General features: G+C 46.2%; 1 protein-coding gene across 5 annotated transcripts in view; it reads right to left on the bottom strand.

The window, feature by feature from the left end:
• The window catches only part of C6H2orf42 (chromosome 6 C2orf42 homolog), a 54,269-nt gene extending 51,749 nt beyond the window's left edge, over window positions 1-2,520 (bottom strand). For 4 of the 5 annotated variants that reach the window (XM_033948069.1, XM_033948068.1, XM_033948066.1 and 1 more), the window contains exon 1: window positions 2,368-2,520. The gene's annotated coding sequence lies outside the window, so the exon portion shown is untranslated. The other variant, XM_033948067.1, reaches the window with a different exon arrangement.
• Between the last annotated feature and the right edge of the window lie 13,140 nt (window positions 2,521-15,660).

Raw genomic sequence — 15,660 nt, 5'->3', positions numbered from 1 at the left:
CTTTGTTCTCCAACTTGTGCATCCCTAATACAAAAAAAACCTAATATCCAAACTGTCCACACCACGCAGCAGCCCCCTGGACAACTGCCCCTCATATCTCCTCACAGCCGCACCTGAACGAATCATCATCTGGATCACCAATCTCCTAAATAGCTCCCTAAACCATGTCCATTTACCAAAAGTAATGGGAAAAATAGCACCTCACCCATATAGCAAAAAAAATCAAATGCAGATCTCTCCGCAGCCTCAAACTAATGGCCCACTGTCAGCATTCCCATTCTTACCAAACTCCTTGAAGCCCACGTAAGCAAGCAACATACATCGAGCAACATTCTTGCCTTCACTCGTCCCAGTTCGGATTCTGACAACAACATAGCACTGAATTCCTTATCCTCACCCTAATTACTAAAATCAAACAACTACTAAGTATGAGCCGACAGGCAATACTCCTTCAATTCGACATTTCTGCAGCCTTTGATTCCGTGGACCACCACTTACTTCTAACAAAATTGTCAGAGATTAGAATAAGAGGTACAATGCTAAAATGGTTCACCGACTTGCTACAGAACAGAGAATACATCGTCAAAAAGGACGGCAAGTTGTCCAACCCCTGGAAGGCCTTCTGTGGAGTTCCGCAAGGCTCCCCACTTTCACAAATTCTATTTAATTATTCATGAGTTTACTCGGACACATCAAATTTGAAGACGAAAGTATAATGTCCTATGCAGGTGACATTCTTCTCCTCATTCCTACAACCAACAACCAGTCATACACTATTAAAAAACCTTCAGTCAAAATAGAAAGAATCCAAACTTGGGCAACAATCAACAAGTTAACACTAAATGCCACCAAAACCAAAGTTATCTGCTTCCACACCGCTCAGCAGACGGCACCAGCAAGCATCACTCTTCAATCCAGCATCCTCCTCACAGTAAATAAAACCTCCAAAATCCTAGGCTGCATTCTAGATGCCACACTTACGATGGAACCACAAATCTCCCATCTCTGGAAGAAATCCCTCTTCACCATGAGACAATTAAGAATCACCAGACCATACTTTCATTAGCACCATTTTGCCCTGATTGTGCAGATGATGATTCTACCACAACTGGATTACTGTAACTCCATCTACATGGGAATCAACACTACTCTAGCCCATAAATTGCAGCTTATTCAAAACACAGCTATAAGACTAATTTTCAACCTAAAAAAATATGACTCGGTCTCAGCCTTCATCAAACAATTGCACTGGCTACCCATCCCACTGCGAATAAATTCAAAATATCATGCATCATTCATTACATATTCCATGGAAATTCAGCAGCTTCTCTTATCCAACTCTTCTCAATGGCATGGTCTGCCTCTCGCAGAACCCTTAACAAAATACAACTAAATCTCCCCAGTGCAGGTGCATTTTTCATTCCATGCTAACCTTCCTGGGAGTGAAAACTTGGAACGATCCCCTCAGAAACAATCAGAACAGAACACCTTATTCCGGAAGAAACTGAAAATCCTTCCCTTTGATACCTGAACTTTACATGAATCTCTCAGTAAACCCTTCCTACAAGTCGGTTACCTTCCTTTAATTCTCTTCTAATTTTCCCCCGCCTCTGCCCTGATCCTATATTCTACCTTTTTTCTCTCTGTAAGTCGCCTTGAGCCTGCATAGGTATGCTACACACAAATAGAAGATTAGATTAGAACCAGAAAACACAGACTGCTGAAAAATGCCAAAAGATACCACCCCAGGTTTAAGAATCACATCAAAGAATCAGCTCCATTTCAGACTCCACAAAATGTCAACAGTACAACTTAAAGATTTTTCCACATCTGTGTTTTTTTTTGTTTCATTCCAGTTCAACCCTGTCAAAACTTTTAGCCACACCCCAACTAAAGAAGCTCAGCCTCTAAAGAAATGACAATAATACCCTGCAGCATAGTTTGAACGTAAAATATAATTATTTGGGGGGGGGAGAAGTAATGGTGATAGAAAACGTTGATCTGAAGCGTACCTGCACAGCTCAAACCCTTTCATCTCTACACAACTTAGGATCCCAGAGTAAACCAGGCCAGTTTAACAGCTGGCTTCCACGGGGTGACAAAGGTGGATGCAATCAAACCAAAACCTGACGCCAAAGATACCAAGTCACATCCATTAAGTCTGTGACACACACAGTTAACTGCCCCCCACACTTACATTAATTGTGGGAATTCCCAGCATTCTTTCCGTGAGCCTTGATCTGATTCTGGTAACGGCGCATTACAAATGAAAAATGTAAAGTAAATTCAGAGAGAGCGCCTCTCCTTCAATTTTCCACTCTCCCCAGTTATGTTCTCTCCCTCATTCTCAAACCGTCCGTGCCCTACCTTCAAACTTGTCTCTGGGAGTTCGCCAGCGCCCAGCAGCAACAATTCATATTTGTTGTCAACCACAGCCTCGCAGTCTTCCCTCGATCGCTTTCCACCCCCCCCTCCCCGACACAATTTCCTGTTTCCGGTGGAGCCGGACGCGGCAGAGGCGGGTCCAACGTACGTCACACAATTTTTGAAGATAGTTCGGGGGACAGGGTGTGAGAGGTGCATGCCGGCCCGGAGGGGGATGGGGCTACCGGTACAGGGGGGCAGGCCTTGAGAGAGCGGGAGTGATGCCAGAGCTAGTGGGAGGGGTCGGTTGTCGAGTGCCTCACAAATCTCGAGAATTGATTTGTCTGTCGAGTAAAAAGTAGCATGGTTCTGCGAAGCTCTGCTGGACTTATTTGCACCCAACTTTTACCATCACAAGTATGCTCTGCTGTTTGCATGACTTTGAGGTTTATAAGTTTTGCTTGAGCAGGTTTTTCAGCCTATGAAGTTATCTTCCTATCTAATATGCTTTTTTCAGTTTTGCGCTTGTAAGCATACGGGGATCTGAGGTTTTTCCTCCTTTGGTAAGGTCAACGTAATAAGACAAGCAGTAAACGACACACGCCAGGAGTACATATTATATATATATATATTTATTATTATTTTTTTAATGTTCTATGACACAAAAAAGGTACCTGTATTTGGTGGATTAAGTGGCGTGCTTTTGTTTGCAAAAAGGGAGACCGGGCGGGGCAGTGCATCTTAATCTAATACTGGAAAAGTTCTTGCTAAAGCTTTGCGGAATGATCTGCTTTCACTTGCAGAGTACATCCAGTTGATTGACCATCACCCAGTAACAGAGGTGTGATATTTGCACTTACAAAAAGCCCAGGAAAAATGTCACAAAATATATACAGGGGTGACCAATTCAAACCGTTGGTAATATGGAGTGACTAAAGTGGTCAGTGAAACAAAATAAAGTCACTGCTGGATCATCAAGAAATGTGATTTATACATTCAAAAAAACTTATTTTATACTTAGAACTCTGCTCAGAGACATGAAGGCTGATTACCCCGCCTCACCACCCAATCATTGCAATGCATTTTTGAACACTGCAATGATTGGGTGGTGAGGCGGAGTAATCAGCCTTCATGTCTCTGAGCAGAGTTCTAAGTATAAAATAAGTTTTTTGAATGTATAAATCACATTTCTTGATGATCCAGCAATGACTTTATTTTGTTTCAGGAAAAATGTCAAGCATATTTTATGCCAAATGTCAAATCGATATTTAAATGGGCTCTACTGGATCTAAACTCGACTTGCTCAAGCATAAAGCTTTGTGGGGAATCTTGACAAAGTCTGATTTCCCTAGGAAATATTATTATTATTATGAGATTGTTTTTGCTGTAAGCAAGTTGTTGTTTTTATGTTGTTTTGCTGTTTCTATGAGGATTGGCGTGTCTTGGCACCTATTCTTTCTCCTCCAATTTCTTAGAAGCCTTAGTACGTTGCAGCTAATTTGTGCGAGAATATTGGTATTCAGTATCACATGGATGGGAAAATTTTTTCCCATCTCTTTCATGCTAGAACTTATAAAAACAGAGAGAATGTTTAAAATCTACCCATTTGTAGCTGCTGTTTTTTTTGTTACAGGTCTTACTAGTTATGATGTGATCTCCCCTCAATTTGACTCTATAGAATCTCTAAAAATTACAGATTTACATTCATTTGAAATAACATTCCTTCTCTCTGGTTGAGAATCTCATGTGATTTACGAAAGATACTTGGAAAAAACTTAAAATGACTTTTTTTCTAAAACATTTCCTCAATATAAACTGAGAATCGTCTAGGACAGTGATTCTTAACCTGGGTTCGACCGAACCCCAGGGGTTCGGTGAGTCAGTCTCACGGGTTCGGCGGAGGTCAAAACACACCTCCGACTCATATAGCGCTTCGGTCACGTTCAATCATCTATCAGTTATTCAGTGATTTTGATCAAGACTGATCGTGTACTCGGTTTCTTGATCTATCAATCTGTAACTAACGCCTTATATACATCAACCAATTCCTGATCAAAATTTGTGATTTAACTGATAGATGATTGAACATGACCGAAGCGCTTATGATTTGTGATGATACGCCCCGCTTGTCCATAATTGGCTGCAGATGATCAATCACGCAACATTGCTTGGCCTATCTGTGCTACAGGGGATTTGATGCGCACAGTAGTCGAATTGTAACTGTTGTGATAGTACGTCGTGCGATACCCATCTTAATATTTTTAATCCCTTACTAACTATGTCGAGCAAAATACGAAAGTGGTCGGACGAATATGTATAATATGGATTCACATGTATAACGGAATGTGATGGGAGTCAGCGTCCTAATTGCATGATTTGCAATGCCAAGTTGAGTAATTCTAGTCTAGCTCTGGCAAAACTAAGGGAACACTTCCTTAAGCTTCATGGAGATGGAAAATACAAGAACACAACGCTCGCTGAATTCAAGGTGAAGAGAGCAAGATTCGATGAAAAGGCTACTCTGCCTGTTCTCGGCTTTGTACCCATCAACAAACCGATCCTCACAGCATCGTACGAAGTTGCTTACCTGATCGCAAAGCAGGGCAAACCACACACCATTGGTGAAACACTCATAAAACCAGCTGTGTTGAAGATGGCGAATACTGGGAAAAGCGGCTGAAGTTCAGTTATCTGAAATTCCTCTTTCAAATGACATCATCAGCAACAGAATAGAGGACATGAGCAAAGACATCTTGGCTCAAATAGTTGCATATCTGATTTCAAGCCCGGCAAAATTCAGCCTTCAACTCGACGAGACCACAGACATTTCCAATCTAAGCCAGCTTGCAGTATTCGTGCGCTATGTGAAAGACAACGTGATAAAGGAAGATTTTTTATTTTGTAAGCCTCTTACAACAACAACTAAGGCAACTGATGTGAAGAAACTTGTGGATGACTTCTTCAAAGACAACAATCTTTCGTGGGATATGGTTTCTGCATATCTTACTTATACAGTTGTTCAGACGGAGCTCCAGCCATGCTCGGAAGAAAGTCCGGTTTTGGTGCACTAGTGAATGCCGATGCACCACACATCATTGTTACGCATTGCATTCTGCACAGGCATGCGTTGGCAACAAAAACCTTGCCTCCAAAACTGGCAGAAGTGCCTTCCCGCCCGACGGAGGAGAGCGTGGTCCCCAGTTAAGATAAGCCAGCTAAGAAGCCAACCCGGGGAGGAGGGTGGGACGTAAGAATATCTGCCTGCTGTCCCTGGATAACACCTGTTACGGTAAGTAAGCAGGCAGCATATTCTTAACGCATGGGTGACCTCCAAGCTAACAGAGGGGGGATGGTTGGCCATTAGGAAAATAAATTTTGTAACACAGATATGCCCCGTGATATATTTATACGTTTCAATCATATCTCCTCGTTCCCTTCTTTCCTCAAGTGAGTACATCCGCAATTTCTCTAGTCTTTCTTCATACGTGAGATCCTTGAGCCCCAAGACCATCCTGGTGGCTGTTCGCTGCACCGACTCGACTCTCAGCACGTCCTTTCGGTAGTGAGGTCTCCAAAACTGAACGCAGTACTCCAAGTGAGGCCTCACCATGGCTCTGTACAATCCCGTCTGGAGAAGGCATCCAGACAGTAGTGAGTAGTGAACGTGTGAACTGAGGACCAAGTGGCAGCCTTGCAGATTTCCTCGATGGGCGTGGCATGGAGGAAAGCCACAGAAGCAGCCATAGCTCTGACCCTGTGGGCCGTGACAGCACCTTCCAGTGAGAGACCGGCCCGAGCATAACAGAACGCAATACAGGCAGCAAGCCAGTTGGAAAGCGTCCGTTTAGAGACAGGACGACCTAGACGGTTAGGATCGAAGGTCAGAAAGAGCTGAGGGGACGAGCGGTGAGCCCTGGTACGGTCAAGGTAGTATGCAAGGGCACGCTTACAATCCAGCGTGTGCAACGCCTGTTCCCCAGGATGAGAATGGGGTTTAGGGAAAAAGACAGGCAACACAATGGACTGGTTGAGGTGAAAAGCCGAGACCACCTTGGGAAGGAATTTAGGATGGGTACGCAGAACCACCTTGTCATGGTGAAAAACAGTGAACGGTGGATCGGCGACCAGTGCATGCATCTCACTAACCCTCCTGGCAGAGGTGATGGCAATGAGGAAAAGCACCTTCCATGTGAGAAGTTTGAGCGAAGTTGTGGCAAGAGGCTCAAAAGGGGGTTTCATGAGGGCTGATAAAACCACATTCAGGTCCCAGACGACAGGAGGAGGCTTCAGAGGTGGTTTGACATTGAAGAGGCCTCTCATGAACCGGGAAACCAGTGGATGAGCCGTGAGAGGTTTTCCGAGGATATGCTCATGAAACGCAGTGATGGCAATAAGGTGGACTCTGATTGAGGTAGACTTGAGGCCAGCGTCGGACAGAGAGAGCAAATAGTCCAGTACAGTTTCCACCGCTAATGAGGTGGGATCGTGATGATGCAGTAGACACCAAGAGGAGAACCTGGTCCACTTCTGATGGTAACATTGGAGGGTGGCCGGTTTCCTGGAGGCATCCAAAATGCGACGGACAGGCTGAGACAGATTCTCTGGAGAGGTCAGCCCGAGAGAAACTAAGCTGTCAGGTGGAGTGAAGACAGATTGGGATGCAGTAGAGACTGACGTTGCTGCGTAAGTAGAGTAAGAAACACAGGAAGAGGAATGGGCTCCCTGGAGCTGAGCTGAAGCAGGAGGGAGAACCAGTGTTGGCGAGGCCACCGAGGAGCGATGAAAATCATGGTGGCCCTGTCCCTGCGGAGTTTGGATAACATCCGCAACATCAGAGGTAGTGGAGGAAAGGCATAGAGGAACCGATCCGTCCAGTCGAGCAGGAATGCATCTGGGGTCAGACAATGAGGAGAGAAGAGTCTGGAACAGAACTGGGGTAGCTGATGGTTGTGAGGTGCTGCAAAGAGGTCCACCTGCGGAGTGCCCCAGCGAGCAAAGATGGAGTGGAGTGTTGAAGGGTGCGGCTGAGATTGTCGGCCAGGGAGTTCTGTTCGCCCTGGATATAGACAGCCTTGAGGAAGAGATTGCGGGCCGTGGCCCAGGTCCAGATGCTGAGAGCCTCCTGACAAAGGAGGCGAGATCCGGTACCGCCTTGCTTGTTTATGTAGTACATGGCGACTTGATTGTCTGTGCACAGGAGAAGGACCTGAGGGCAGAGAAGGTGCTGGAAGACCTTGAGAGCATAGAACATGGCTCTGAGTTCCAGGAAATTGATGTGATGTTGACGCTCCTGAGGGGTCCAGAGTCCCTGGGTGCGTAGATCTCCCAGGTGAGCTCCCCACGCATAGGGGGAAGCATCCGTGGTTATGATCATGGAATGAGGGGGTAGATGAAAGATTAGACCCCTGGAAAGATTTGAGGAGTTCAACCACCATTGAAGAGATTGCTGAAGAGACGATGTCACAGAGATGGGATGAGAAAGAAGATCCGTGGTCTGTGACCATTGGTTGGCAAGAGTCCATTGAGGTGTCCTGAGGTGGAGTCGCGCCAGAGGAAGCACATGGACCGACGAGGCCATGTGGCCCAGGAGGACCATCATCTGTCGGGCAGGAATGGAGTGATGAAGGAGCACCTGACGACAGAGGTGGAGCAGGGTCCGTTGACGGTCAGAGGGGAGAAACGCCCTCATTAGAGTGGTGTCGAGAACTGCTCCAATGAACTGAAGTCGCTGTGTGGGAAGCAGATGCAACTTGGGGTAGTTGATCTCGAACCCCAGGAGATGGAGGAAAGAGATGGTGTGATGAGTGGCTTGTAGCACAAGTGGAGACGTAGGTGCTTTCACCAACCAATCGTCCAAGTAGGGGAACACCTGGAGGTTGTGAGACCTGAGGAAGGCCGCCACCACAATAAGGCACTTGGTGAACACCCTGGGCGATGAAGCGAGGCCAAAAGGTAGCACTTTGTACTGATAGTGACGGTGCTGTATCTGAAACCATAGGTAGCGACGTGAAGTCGGATTGATTGGGATGTGAGTGTAGGCCTCTTTGAGGTCCAGGGAACATAGCCAGTCGTGTTGAGAGTGAAGAGGGTAAAGCGTGGCAAGGGAGAGCATTCTGCACTTCTCCTTGACCAGACACTTGTTGAGGTCCCTGAGATCGAGGATGGGACGAAGGTCTCCTGTCTTCTTGGGAACCAGGAAGTAGCGGGAGTAGAATCCCTGACCCCTTTGGTCCGAAGGCACCTCTTCGATGGCATTGAGAAGAAGGAGGGAGTGGGCATTGAGAAGAAGGAGGGAGTGGACCCCCCTCAGGAGGAGGAGGGTTTGGGAGGAGTGAGAAGCAGACTCTACGGGAGGATTGTCTGGTGGAAGAGTCTGGAAGTTGAGAGAGTAGCCGTGGCGAATGATGTTGAGGACCCATTGGTCTGATGTGATGACCTCCCAACGGCTGAGGAAGATTTGGAGGCGACCTCTGATAGGCTGAGGAAGAGGCAATGGTGGTGGGAGACTGGCTATGCCCTGGAGGAAAAAAGTCAAAAGGGCTGAGATGGTTTTGATGGAGGGAGAGGCTTGGCAGGTTGGTGAGACTGTGAGCGAGCCTGAGATTGATGCTGTTGACGAGGTCGGCGAGGCTGCTGTTGAGGCGGGTTGAGAGGTCTGGCCGAGAACCTGCGCTGGTATGAAGACTGCTGTCTGTAGGTGCGAGCAGGTGGAGTCTTCTTTTTAGGTTTAATCAGAGTGTCCCACCTGGTCTCATGTGCTGAGAGTTTCTGGGTTGTTGAGTCCAGGGACTCTCCGAAGAGTTCATCACCCAGACAAGGTGCGTTAGCCAGGCGGTCCTGGTGGTTAATGTCCAGGTCAGAGACTCTCAGCCATGCCAAACGTCGCATGGCCACCGCCATGGCAGATGCGCGAGAGGTCAGCTCAAATGAGTCGTAGATGGAGCGAACCATGAATTTCCTGAGTTGGAGGAGGCTGGAAATATGTTGCTGGAAAAGAGGGACCTTACGTTCAGGAAGGTATTTCTGTAAGGAGGAGAGCTGTTGCACCAGATGCTTCATATAGAAGGAGAAGTGGAAGGTGTAGTTGTTGGCTCTATTGGCTAGCAAGGCATTTTGGAAAAGGCGCTTACCAAATTTATCCATGGTTTTTCCCTCTCTGCCAGGAGGGGTGGAGGCATATACACTGGAACCCTGAGACTTTTTCAAAGTAGATTCCACCAGGAGGGATTCGTGGGGCAATTGAGGTTTGTCAAACCCTGGGATTGGAATAAGCCGGTACAAGCTATCCAATTTGCGAGGGGCCCCGGGAACAGTGAGGGGAGTCTCCTAGTTTTTATAGAAAGTTTCCCGTAAGATGTCGTGGACGGGCAACTTTAGAAATTCCTTGGGAGGTTGCTCAAAGTCTAGGGCATCGAGGAAAGCCTGAGACTTTTTAGAGTCGGACTCTAAGGGGATGGAAAGAGCTGCTGCCATCTCCCTAAGGAATTTAGAAAAAGAGGATTGTTCTGGTTTTGAGGCGGTATCGGTCATGGAGGGTTCTTCGTCGGTTGACGAAGTGTCCTCTTCGGTACCATGCGGGGAGTCTTCCCTCAAGTCTGGGTCTCTAACGTCAGGGTGTGCACGTTTGGACATCGGTGTGGAAGGCTCGGCATGGCGGGTCTTTGAAAGAGATTTGCCTGAGCGCACCGAGGCGGTACCGGGAGAGGAAGACCGATGTCGTTCCTGGGACCGGGAAGGGTCGGCAGCAGTACGGGTATGCACTGTAGGTGTTTCAGCCAAGAGCACCGGCATGGAGGTATTAATCGGTACCGAGGGGGTCGACACCGATGGGACAGTGCGAGGCTCGGACCGGTCCCGTACCGGAAAGTGCGGTGCCAGCAACGCCGGCAACAGTTGTTGGAGTTGTTGCTGGAGCTGCTCCTGTAATTGGTTTTGGAGTATGGCCGCGATGCGGTCATCCAGGAGGGGCACCAATACTGCTTTTTTCTTCTTCGGTACCATAGGTGCCGCTCTACGCTCCGGCGATGAGGAGGCCGATGATGAGGCACTCACCGATATCGGTGCGGTGCCGGGAAGGCCGGTGTCGCAACCGTGGCAGGAGGGCGCTCAAGGAAAGTGGAGGGCTTCTTGGCTGGCTTACCTGGGCCCAACGACCCCGAAGAAGGGTCAGGTGGTGTCGACGTCATGGGTGCCGACTTTTGTGGTGCCATCAACGTCGCAGCAGGTTCCATGGCAGATCCGGTACCGAATAAAAGATTTTGCTGGATCTGCCTGTTTTTTAATGTGCGCTTTTTAAGCGTAGCACAGCGGGTGCAAGAGTCAGCCCGATGCTCTGGACCCAGGCACTGCAGGCACCAATTGTGCGGATCGGTGAGAGAGATCGGGCTTGCACACCGCTGGCACTTCTTAAAGCCCGGTTGAAGGGGCATGAAGGGAAACACGGCCTCCGCAAAATCGAATCCGGAGGCCTGTATGGTGGCAACAGGCCCCGCCGGGGCCAGCCTGAAAATATCAAGAAAACTGGACGAGTTTTTTTTTGTTTGTTTTTTTGTAAGTAAAAATAGGGAATCCGAAAGGAAAAATTAGAAGAAAAATTACGCGAGCGGGAAGGCAGAAACTAGCTTTTCAACGGCCGTTGAAAGCACATGCGTCTTCTTTGCTCCGCGGAAACGAAGAAACTGGGGACCACGCTCTCCTCCGTCGGGCGGGAAGGCACTCGCGCATGCATGGTGCGGCCAACTAGAACTTTCTAGTTAAAAAGGTCCGTACCGGGGCTCTGTCGGTGACGTCACCCATTCGTTAAGAATATGCTGCCTGCTTGTCCTGGGATAAATTCTGAGTTCATTCTCATTTTAGCGTACATGGCTGATATCTTTGCAGCTCTCAATCATCTCAATAAGCAGATGCAGGGTGGTGGAGTCAACATCATCGAAGCGGAAGAAAACCTGAAAGCTTTTCAAAAAAAGCTACCATTATGGAAACGACGAACAGAAAATGATAACTTCGCAAACTTTCCCCTGCTAGACAACTGTATAAGATCGAAGATGTATATGGAATCGGAGACATTTCTGTACCCGCGGAACTGAAGCAAACTATTGCCACGCACTTAGATGAGCTTGCAAAGTCTCTCGACGGATACTTCCCTACAAGAGAGTCATATCCAGCATGGGTGAGACAGCCGTTCACGTTTAGTGTTGAGACAACAGATGTCAATGATGAATACCTCGATGAAATCATTGAAATTCAGCAGAGCCAGGTTCAACAGCAACTCTTCAGAACAACAACGCTCTCAACGTTTTGGTGTCAACAATTGGTAACGTACCCTGTTATTGCTAAGAAAGCTCTGGAAATTTTCATATCGTTTGTTACAACATATCTTTGCGAGCAATCCTTTTCGAGGATGCTGGACATAAAAACGAAGAAAAGGAACAGACTTTGTTGCGAAAATGACATGAGAGTGGCACTTGCCAAGGTAAAGCCGCACATTTCTGAACTGGTCTCTGAGAGGCAACAGCAGAATGTAATGTAATGTAATGTAATGTAATGTCAGTACATTTCATTATTATGTTATTATTATTCGAAATATAGGAGAACTTTTTTGTTTTCAAAATTGATATTATTTTTTCCCTCACTGTATACCTATACTTGGAATTTGTAAAAATCATATTTTATTTTTCCAATAAAGAAGGGTTCGGTGAACATGCATATGAAACTGGTGGGGTTCAGTACCTCTAACAAGGTTAAGAACCACTGGTCTAGGACTTTTTTTCAGGAGGTAGAGTACTTGAATGTTTTCTGTTGCCTGCTAAAATTCACCCATGGTCCCAGGAGTAATTAAGGAATTTTTTTATTTTTTTACAGAAAGAATGGTAGATATATTCTTTCTGTTAGAAGTGGAGTCAAAAAAATTGTGAATTCAAGCTGTGGGATTTGTTGAGGGAGATAGCAGATGGGCAGACTGGAAGGGCCATTTGGCCTTTATCTGCTATCATGTTTCTATATTCCCAAGTTTTAATAAAAAAGCTCAGGCTCTATACACCAATTCTGCCTTTTCATCAATGCTGTGGCTAATTGCAGTAGACCAGGTTATTATGGGGTGGGTCCCTCAGTGATCACCTCACTCCTGCCCCTTAAGTATTGCTTGGCATTTGAGTATGTACCATATGCTGAAATGTTTCAGTATTCTCCTGTTGTGAACCGCCCAGAACTACTGGTTGGGCAGTATAAAAGAAAATAAATTATTACTAGCACCTCTTTTGCTAGGGAACACCCACCCACCCACCAATATTCCAAGTTTTTAAACTCTGATCAGGGCTAATATGGAGCTTCTGGAGGAAGTAGTGAAAACAAAAACAGCGGTAGAATTCAAAAAAGAAACAAGACAAACAAGAGAGTCCTTTGGAAACCAAGCATTGAGCATGTCAGCTCAGAATAGTAGTAAAGTGGTTAGCATGGATCAGCAGTTAAAATCTTAACCACCTAACTAGCTATGCTGGATAGGTCACTTTGCTCTTAATCTTAAAATTTCAGATTCTTACTGAAGTCAGTATGGAGTAGGTCAGTGTATCGCAAACTGTGTGCCATAGCAAGATTCTAGGTGTGCTACCAGGGAATGACAATATAGCGAGTGTCACTGCTGACACCAGTGTGTCTCTCCTTTCTGCCACGAGAGCTCAGGGCTGCTCCCGCATGGGTCTCAGAGCATTTGTGGACATCAACTTGATGACATCACACCCATGTATGTCATTGTATCGACATCTGCACATGCTCTGAGGCCTGTGCAGGGCTGGGAGTGGAGTGAGGTAGGGGCCACGTGTCCTCCTCTTTGTGTGCCCTGAAAATATTTGCTCTGTTAGTGTGTTGCAGTTAAAAAAAGTTTGACACTGGAGTAGATAGATAATATGTATAAGGTGCAACTATATTTTTGGATATCTTAGGTATTCTAGGCCTGAAATTGGGGTGTGTTAAAAGTAAACTATCTCTGAGCTATATTTGAATATGTGGATTGGAAAATTAGGTTCTTACCTCAGTAATATTTGTTAGAAGATGTAGGATTCTGTACTGAAACTGTTATCCTCCTAGTCTCGAATTTTGCAACCCCCACAGAAACTGTGAAAAACAAAGTTTAAATTGATCCACAAACCACCCCTGAAGATCCCATAGGAAATAAAGGAGGTTCTCACAGTTTCTGTAGTGCCTTTGTCTGTCAGCACTTTTAAAGCAGCTGAGTGGAGGGAAAAATTACTTTCTGCCTCAGAAATAGCTCCAACTGCACAGGAATGAAGATATTTGGACTGCCAGTTGGCCAGAGACTGACTACAACCTCCGCCCCCACGGATCCTCTGCCACATGGTTGGGGTGGAAAAGGCAACCTGCGTCTTGAAACCCGGGTAGGTTTCTGTCCAGATGCATACAGCGTGTGATAGAAACCTGTGACAGTCACCAGCCAGCAGACTTCCATAGGAAAGGACCCTGGGCATTGAAAAGGGTGGCACACAGCAGGTTGACTCCACAGATCCATCAGAATTTGTGTGAAGCTGCAGTCCAGCTCCGCAGACTAAATCCTTTTCTCCAACAGGGGGCCACCAGATAGGGGTCTCAAGGTACTGAAGCCACCAAAAAATGAACTTTAAGCAAAAAAATAAGGAACAGAAGCAGAGCAACAGCAAGACTTCTAAACTAAACCTTAATATATATACTAAAATTTATATACTAAACCAAACCTTAAGTTTATATACTTCTGCTCGGACTACTTGCAGAAATTGAAACCAAGGTTGTTTGCTCTTAACCTAGGGAGGTGGAGCATGTGTTCAGAAAAGATGTGGATTTCTGCAACACCCGGATTGTGGGTTGGGATTGAACACCTAGCGTATGGAATCCGAAAGGGACGTAACGGAAAAAAAGGTTTGGATTATTTCCTAAAAGAAAAGTTCACAGGCCAGTATTGAGATGGTGTGGGGAAATCCACTGCTTATTCCTAGGATAAACAGCATAAAATCTGTTTACTACTTGGGTTCTAGCTATGTATTTAGGACCTAGGTTGGCCACTATTGGATACTGGGCTTGATGGACCTTTGGCCTGTCCCAGTATGGCAATTATTATGTTCTTAAAACTACAATTTCAAGTTCAATACTTGTTCTAAATGCAGTATCCACTTGTAATAGGGAAGCCAACTTCACAAAAGCTGGAGTTAAAATTTAATCATTGCAATGAAAACAGAGCTTGTATTCAACCTGTTTCCATATTAGATGTTTTAACCTACAGGGAAAGAGTTATAAATCTAAACCAAACATTACTAGTTTCAAGAAATCTGGTAATCCAAATGGTTAATATATACTCAGGAAGTCAGATGTTTTCTGGCTTGTCATCTGTGCCACTCATTAGCTCCATAGGGGTTGGGTACCTGCAGGACCTACCTTTGTTGTTAGCGGGTCTTTGCTAGATGAGGGAGAGGACTGAGAGGCCAAAGCTGTGACTGCAGGGTGTGCAAAGAAGCAGTAGGCCTTGGTGTTATTCCTGTCATTGCCACCGTGCCGGCCAGTGAAAAAAGGACGGAGCATCCTCTGGTATCCATTGTTCGACCCCCTATGAAGTCCGTCAATTGCAGTTCACCTCTACCATTGGTGCCGAAACAGGGCCCTGGGGGTAAGGAATGAGAGATGGCTGGTTGGTGAGGAAAGCTTTGTGATGTAGATTGCTTTATGATAGGAGAGGGCCGGAGGCTGAAGCAGGCCTCCTGGGAGCCGTTCCCATGATTTGAGGACTGTGAGAAGAAGAGGCAGACCATGAGGGGTCCCCCAGTGCCAGCACCTTTCAGCCATGTGTCTTTCTGGCAGGTTCTGTAGACTTACGCTGCTCCCCAACAGGCTCAGATCAGGGTATCATCTCCCCCAGCAGTGCCAAAACTGGTTCCTGGGGGGAGGGATCCAACAGTGCGGCTTGTGGATGCGGTGAGTAAATGCTGCCAAAGGAAGGAGCCACATTAAACAAGAATAGATGTTTTCTTCAGTGAAAAGGAACTCTGCACAGTCCTGGAGCTTGACAGATTTAGTAGATATTTTCTGAGAAGATTAATTGCCTGCTTTGTGTGTGGGGGGGGGATTAAGCAATTGGGTTCTTGAGGAAACTATTTAGGTGGCAGGTTAACCTCACTTTTATTATTAGGAATTGAAAATATTAATGAGAGATAGGGAGAGTTGGAGGGGGGTGCAATAAGTCAGAAGTGGCTAAGAAAAAATACTGGCAAAGCAAGGGGAGGAGCCTCAGAAGGCAGAGTCCTTGCAAATGCCCAGTAA

The sequence above is a fragment of the Geotrypetes seraphini genome, chromosome 6, assembly GCF_902459505.1.
Source record: "Geotrypetes seraphini chromosome 6, aGeoSer1.1, whole genome shotgun sequence".
Lineage (NCBI taxonomy): Eukaryota > Metazoa > Chordata > Amphibia > Gymnophiona > Dermophiidae > Geotrypetes > Geotrypetes seraphini.
Note: the sequence above shows the minus strand (reverse complement) of the source record. Positions and strands in the feature narration are given on the sequence as shown.